We start from the raw sequence: 8497 nt of genomic DNA, 5'->3' as shown, positions 1-8497 counted from the left end.
TCAACTCCCCGAGGACACCAACATGGCTCCTAGCCAAATCAGCAGGGCTCCAAATGGGTCTTCTAGGCATAAATTCAGTCCACTGAATGCACATCTCCCAAAGGTCTACACGTGGGCCTCTGTGGCGGACACCAGGTCCTTGATGTTTGCTAAACCCAGGCCTGTTTTATTCTTCAGGAGCTATATGCACACTGCCCAGGGACGATGTGTGTTTCAGGGGCCCATGAAGCCAGAAAAAATATCATTCACTCAGCAATAGGAAAATAAAATTTAAAAATGAAAATTAATATTTAGTGGTCAACAAAACATAACAATGCTAGCCACATTATTGTTGAATTTAGTATTCGTAATCTTTCCATTGTACTTGGAAACTAGTTATAAATTAGATTTTCTTTACTTTGCAAGAATTTCCATACCTACGTGGTGATTTGAGAGAAATCAGAGTCAATTATAAATTATTTGAATTTCTTATAGCTAAACAATTTTCAAAACAGTATTACAAATATCCTTTTAATTTTTTATGTCAAGTATTACCCGTAATGTGAGAAGTGGCTACATTTTAATATGCTTAAGACAAGGTGGTATGACTCCAGAAATCTGCTGAGCAGTTTCGTCTCCACCCTTCTTCTTCGTGTCCTGTTGATCAATGAGGAGTTAAAATTCATCTCCTAAATATATCATCAATCATTTACTCTAATTGCTATCATCTCTTTTCACAATTTACTGCAAAAGCCTCCTCTTGGTAGAATTGAAGACACCCGGATAAGCTCGACTGGCTTCCACGGAAAAGTGCAAGAGGCCTCCCACCAGAGGAAAGAACTAGAAACCTGGTAAGAGAGGGGCTAGGAATTTGGGGGCGGCACAGAGAACTTCAAGAAGCTGTTTGGAACAGTGAGGTTTCAGGGAGATAGTCATATAAGAGGGATCTTTTAAAATATTTGCTTTTTGTGGTAGGCGACCACCACTCTCCTCTCCTCAGCCACACAGACACTTTCCACAAGATTTTATTAAAACTGTTTTGGAGTCTTTTGAATGCTGCACTGTGCAGCAACAGGAAAGGGAGGGGAGGGGTGTGTGTGTGTGTGTGTGTGTGTGTGTGTGTGTGTGTGTGTTTGCGAGAGGGAGAGAGAGAGAGAGAGAAATTGAGATGTAATAAACGGTAAGATTATATAATACCCGTGGAATAGAAAGTCCACATGGTAACAGAAATTACTGAAGATTGCCTTATTCTGCTGATTTTTTTACTCTGTGCTCTTTCTTCATGGTTGTTAACCACACACTAGCCCACCTAGTGAATCAGATGTGAGACAACATTTCTCCCATCTCCAAATTTAGACTCTAATAAGTAAATGTCTCTTTGCATAAGATAAAATTTGCACAAATTCAGTGTGGCGTGATGCTAGAGGAATCTTTATTCGGATATTCCTAGGGATGCTGTGGTAGAAAAATGAGCCCACCTATAAATAATACAAATGCCCAATTACTTGAAGGAACAAATAAAATAATATCAGTGAAATTCAGTAAATATAGTATGCTGAATGAAAACATCAATAGCATTTTATGCACCTTAAATTAATAGCAGAGACAGATATACACTGCTTACGATGGATCAGGCATTGCTCAGTGTGTTTTATTCATGATAACCCTATTAGCATATTATTAGTAACACCCTAGGTATTAGTATCTGTATTTTATAAATGAATAGACAGTGGCAAGAGTAGTTACGTACATTGTGCAGGGATAGTATAGAAATTGCACAGAGGTAGTAAGCTGTAGTGCAAGACCCAAAACCAGGTGATCTGGCTCTAAGGTCCCTTTCTCTAGCTCTCTGCTCTGCTATGGTTAGTAAAGATAAGTACTGTGCACTAATGCTCCTTTTTTTTTTTTTTTTTTTTTAGGAAGATTAGCCCTGAGCTAACATCTGCTGCCAATCCTCCTCTTTTTGCTGAAGAAGACTGGCCCTGAGCTAACATCCGTGCCCATCTTCCTCTGCTTTATATGTGGGACACCTGCCACGGCATGGCTTGCCAAGTGGTGCTATGTCCGCACCCAGGATGCGAACCAGTGAACCCAGGGGCGCAGAAGTGGAACATGTGCACTTACTGCTGCGCCACCGGGTAGCCCCTGAATTTCCATTCTTTGACAGACATTTTCAATCATCTCCCACCCTCCCAGGTGATTTTTTTCTTCTTTTGCAGAAAAAGCACATACTAAAAGACTTCTTTTCCCTTTTTTGTTGTAACGTGTTTGGTCTTTCATCTAAATGTTCTTTGTTGTTTAATCTCAGGTTTGCCAATTCCTGCTGCCTTGAGTCCTGCTTTTTCCCATTTCACTACGTAGATCTCAGCTTCTCCTGTTCCTTACCGCCCACTGTAGGCAGGTCCTTTAAGACTTGGCTTTATTCTTGCTTGTCTTTACCTTTCTCAAGGCTTCATTGCAAAATTTTAATATAATCATAACTACTCATATTGAAGAAATTTACAGATAATGAGCTTTAATAAGTAGAACTTAGAGTTAGGATAGCATTGCAGAACCTGTTTTATTTTTATCAAATTTTTATTTGTTTGTATATTGCATTCTGTTCAAAAAACATTTAAAGCAATACCCTAAAGCTTTCAATGAGTTCATTAGCTTTTTCCTTCCTGGGGGCCCTGTCTTTTCTAAGCTAGAATCAAGGGTCTAGTTAGGGGCATTTAAAGCCATTTTACCACCTTTACTCATTGGTTTGTGTCCTAGAATATTCTCATTTAGAATTGAAACATATAATTTTTAAAGAGTACCAGAAGCAGTGTATATTCTGACAATCATCAAACTAAAATGTAAGTGTAGGGTGAATAATTTTTAACATAAGGCAGTGCCCATATATGTACATTCTGAGTATGCTCACTTGTCACATAAGAAACTAGTGCCAAAGGAAGAAAAGAAATGATTTTTTGTTAAAAGAGTGCTTGGTAATTTTTAATTTTCTCTGATTATTACATCTTTTCACTTTTTAGGACTTCACTCACCACTCAAAGTCATTTTTTTTTCCAGAAAAATAGTACCAGTAACGTTTAGTGCCTAACGAATGTCTAGAGATCAGGCATCAGAGCGTTTTCATACAGACGTATGTTCTGTCTGCATTTCTCTGAAATTGTCAGGCAGCAAGAGGAATTTTGCAGATAGATGAATTGATTTCCTTATCAATGAAGTTATCATTCCTTTATTATCATTTGTATTGAAACTCTTCTTTAATTGTATGTGTTTCTCTCTTCTTTAAGAAGAAAAGATAGAACATAATTTAAATCATGACTTTTATCAATTACATTCATCATTCTACTGTGTGGAATTTTAATCTTTTAAAAATCATTAATGGTAAGCTGTCAGTCATTATTTCTGTTAATGTGCCAATCCATTCATTCATTTTTCAACATCTCTAACATCTAGTACTGCCCTGTAAAAAAGCCTACGACTTCAAACATTTTATAGTATACTGAAGGAGATAGACAAGCAATGAAAGTGGTATTTCATTGTTAAAATGATAGTTAAAAGTCTGCACATGGTACAATGGAAATACCCAAAAGAAGTCAGTGTGGAAAGAGTCAGGAAAAATTTGAGATAATTTCACATTGTGAATAAGAGTTAGAAGAGGGGAGAGGGGAACAGTGTCTGAAGAAGGAACCGACTTAGCATAGGGAGCAGCACATCCAGGCCTGTGAGCTACTAAAGAAACCAAAAAAAGAAGACGATGTGATCCAATTTCTGTTTTAGAAAGACCATTCTGGCGTTGCTCTGAATCTCTTCTGGTTTTGAATCGCTAATATGCTGTGCTTGGTGACCAGATAAATAAGCACTCAAGAACTATAAGATAAGTAAGATTTGATAAATGAGGCTAATATACTTGATTATGGTGGGAAGACTTTATAATTACTTTTTTTATACTCAGCATTCTGGACATTAAAGGTTTCTGAGAGCAAGATTCTTAAGTCAGAATTCAAGGCAATCTATGTCATATTTTTAATATTTATAAATTGAGGATCATACAATTATATTTTTAGATAAACTCAACATTATATTCCCCAAGTTATATATAATTATATATGCATGAATGTGTTATATGTATATATATACATATATGTACATGTTAATTAATAAATATGATCCTGAAAATGGCATTTTATTACTAGCGATGATAAAATAGAGTGGAATAATTACTATTGATGGGGAAGTCTGGCTGTTGATTGAAAAAAAAGAGGTTCTCCAACATGCAAAGAAAAGGCCGGGACAGAAGGAAAAGTGAAATGGTGACATTCATCTGAGAAAGATGGTGTTGTCGGGGAAGTGGGAGAATTCCCCCCACCGCTTTTCCTTAAGGTTCTTATGCCTGGTTAAATAATCAAAGAGGCAGGTTAGCAAGAGAAAATCAAACAAAATTTAATAGCATGTATACATGGGAGAAACCCAGAGGAAACTGAGTAACTCAGCCATCTGGCTGAGTCCGCCTGTTGAAGTATCCTCAGCTACAGACAAGGAGGACATAGTGATCTGGGACTTCAAAGGGGAGGAAGACAGTCTACATAGAGATGGAATGCAAATGTCTGTTAAACAGGTTTTGCTAGGCCCAAAAAATGGGCTTGTTGGTGGTTTGTTGGTGTCCTTTTATCACACCTGTTTTACATCATACTATAGCTATCACACGATATGAGCTCCTTCCTGGGACAGGCTTTCTATGTTAAAGTCCCTTAGGCAGTTTTGGGGGAAGGTCGGATGCTCTTCCTGAGTCTTTTGAGCCTTCCTTGTTTTCAGCTTGAAATAGTTTGCATACCAGGGTGGCACATCTTGGGGCAGCCTGCCGTCAACCCCATCAGTATCATATAATGAAATTCACAATAACTGCTTACTCCCATTTCTTTTCCTTGAAGCCATAAGGTATTTGCATATGTGTAGTGGTTTCAATATAATCCAAAGAGTCAACAGCATAGCTGAGATCTAGGAGAAAATGATATCATCAAAGAAGTCTCAATTAGAGAACACGGGAGCCAGAAGACACTGACCAAGAAAACGGTCACTTGCTCTAGACACTGGGAATAAGGAGGAAGTTCCTCATGGATTTAAATGTGGCAGCTCAGGGGATTCTAGCTTCCATGTGGCATTTATTAGTGTAATGCTTGGTCTACATGATTAAACTTCTTTTCTGACAATCTTATGGTGAAGCTGCCATCAAGAGGGGTGGCAGGCATTCCTAGCTTATAATCCCAGGAGTGTTGGGAGAAGGGGTGGAGGAAACTAATATCAGTCACAATTTTTCATGAAATTAATTATTTGGGGAGTTAGGAAAAGGATACATCCATACTGGCAATTATGTGTCAAAATCATGCTATACTAAATTAACTAGTAAAATATCTAGTAGACTTTAATTTTGGTGGCTCATGTCATTTGGTGTGGTTCCTTACATATTTAGATTTTATTATGAAATCTAAAACAAAACAGATTTTTCAAAAGTGTATTCAAATTTGAGTATGGCCAAATATCCCATAATATAAACCATATCTACCTCTAGATCCTGAAGGAATATGGCAGTATGTCAGAATTTTACACCATCCATCAGTGGAATCCTGCTCCAGGGGTGGTATCACATGCTTCATGCAGGGTTGGGCCTCAGGGAAATGGACCCATTATCTCCATAAGCACTAAGCTCAAGGCATATGGAGCTACTTGAAATTTCCAGGAAGTATCAGCTTGCTCATTCCAACATCTTCTTATACCTTTTCCTTCCTTTGCCTCTATTCACCTTCTCTTTTGTACACCATACATCCATTTGAATTTTGTAAACTCCTTTCTTCCTTTAAAATCCTTTAAAGTGCTTTTAAAATCTGCTCAAAACACAAAGTATTAGTGCCTCTCTGAAGCTGTCTCATAATCTCAGTCTATGTAGGAATAACAGACTGCTCTCCTCTACATTCCCCATAGCAGGGGGGGCGGGGGGGGATGCTGAAGATTTTAAGCAAGGATAACAAGACATGCAAAGACACACAGAGATGGTGGGAAGACAGTGGCATTTAAGGAATTAAAAGAAGACCATGTACCTACAGCAGAGGAAGTAAAGAAGAAGTGGAATAAAATTATGTGGAATAAATAGCTGGGAGTCAGGTCATAAAATTTGAGTTTGGATTTTGTTCTGAGTGCAATGGAAAGTCATGAATGTATTTAAGCAGGGAATGTTTTAAAGAGTTATTTTGTTCTGGATTACGTAGAAATCAGGAGTAGAAATGGGGAAAGCATTTGTCATAGTCCAGGTGAGAGCTAATGGTGGCCTGGACCTCTGTTGTAATAGTGGATGTAGAGCTCAGCAGCTGCATTTGAGATATTCTTTTTCTTATGCTCTGGATTTGATGAGGATGAGAGTCAAGGAAAAGACGGATATGATGTCTAGGTTTTCTTGATTAAGTAACCGACTAGAAGTACTACTATTTCTAAAATATAGAAGAAATTGGGCCAATTGGGAAGTTGGTTGAGAAGGAAAGTTTTGGAGGAAATCAAAAATTTGCACGTTAAGTTTGAGATGCTTATTCAAGCATCTGGGTGGAGAGGTCAGTTAGGCAGTTGTGGACACGTAAGCCTGGATCACAGAGGAATGATTTGGGTTGGAGATCCAAATTGAGAAGTCATCCTGCTGATAGATGATTTCTAAAGTTATAGGAATGAAGCTGACCGAGAAAGAAAATATACAAAGAGACAAGAATAGACTCAAGCAAGAACTTAGGCCTGAAGAACAGTTTATATGTTGGGTAGAAAAGGAGGAACTAGCAAAAAAGAGAGAAAGACCAACTGATAGGATAGGAGGAGAACCAGGATGTGGTGTCATTGAGGCCAAGAAAAGAATAATTCAGAGAGTAGTGAACTGTGTTAAAATACTGCTCCTAAAATGCTTGATATGAGGACAGCTAAGTGTCCACTAGATTTGGCAATATGGAGGTGTGATGGTTAATTTTTTTGTCAGCTGGGCTGGGCCACAGGAAACCTAGATATTTAGTCAGACATTATCCTGGGTGTTTCTGTGAGGATGTTTTTGGATAAGAGTAACATTTAAATTGATACACTTTGCATAAAGCAGATTGCCTCCTTAATGTAGGTGGGCTTCATCCAATCAGTTGAAGGCCTGAATAGAACAAAAAGACCTGCCTCTCCGAGTGGGAGAGAATTATCCAGCAGACTGCCTTCAGACTTCATCTACAATACCAACTCTTCCTGGTTCTACAGCAGACAGTCTTCGGACTGGAACTACAGTATCAGTTCTCCTGAGTCTCCTGTCTGCCAACCCATCCTGTAGATTTTGGACTACGAGCCTCCATAATTGCATGAACCAATTTCTTATGATTAATCTCTTTCTATATATATACACACACAAATTCTATTGGTATTTCTCTGTTTCTTTGAGAACTCTGACTAATAGAGGAGGTCACTGGGGACCTTTTGACATGGTCAATTTCAGAAGAGGATTGGGAATGCAAGCTGAAGTATGGTAAATAACAGGGATGAGCAATGAGGAAATGAAGATGACATGTGCAGGCAACTCTTCTGAGAAGTTTAGCTACAAAGGAAAGCAGATAAATGAAGTGGTGGGAGAAGGAGCTAAGAATATAGGATTAAGTAACTTTTTAGTATGAAAGATACTAGATAAAACATGTTTCCATGATAACAGTAGTGATAATAGGGGAAGACTAATAATGCAAGAAAATCCTGGAGAATGTGGGAGTGGATGTGATCCAGATCACAAGTGGAAGGAAGGACTCTTGCTCTGACGTACTAGAAGAGAAGAAGAAGAGTTGAGTGGCGTATTGCGTTGAACGGTGTCCTCCAAAATTTTATGTCCAACTGGAACCTCAGAATGTGTCCTTATTCGGAAACAGAGTCTTTGCAGATATAATCAGTTAAGATAAGATCATACTGGATAAGGGTAGGCCCTAATCAAATGACTGGTGTCCTTAAGAGAAGAGAAAACAGGGACCCAGAGGCTAATAAACATACAGGAAAATACCATGTAAAAAGAGGTACACACTGGAGTGATGCGTATAAAAGCCAAAGAATGCCAAGGATTTCTGGAAACCACTAGAAGCTAGGAAAGAGTCATGTAATAGATTGTCCCTCAGAGACTATGGGCTGAAGTAAAATGCAGGATAAGGTCATTGAAGTAGAGGGATCTGGGAAGTGAGAGACCGAGGTATGGAAAGATGGCCAATGAGGATACTAAAATCAGCAAGATTACAACAGGAATGGTGAAGAGAGTAATGGTGAGCTATTCTCTTCAAGAATTGAGAGTAGTACCCCCATCCTGTTGGTGTGGGGAAGATGACTGAAACAAGGACAGATATGAATGGGCACACATTTCAAACTGGGTGTTTTGTAGTGGAGGAGGCTAAAATACCCTAGAAGCTGCAACAAGATCTGGAAGACACCTCTGCACCTCTAGGCCCTTTGATACAAAGCACTATGGAAGATTAAAACCACCACCCATCTG

Source organism: Equus quagga, chromosome 3, assembly GCF_021613505.1.
Source record: "Equus quagga isolate Etosha38 chromosome 3, UCLA_HA_Equagga_1.0, whole genome shotgun sequence".
NCBI lineage: Eukaryota > Metazoa > Chordata > Mammalia > Perissodactyla > Equidae > Equus > Equus quagga.
Note: the sequence above shows the minus strand (reverse complement) of the source record.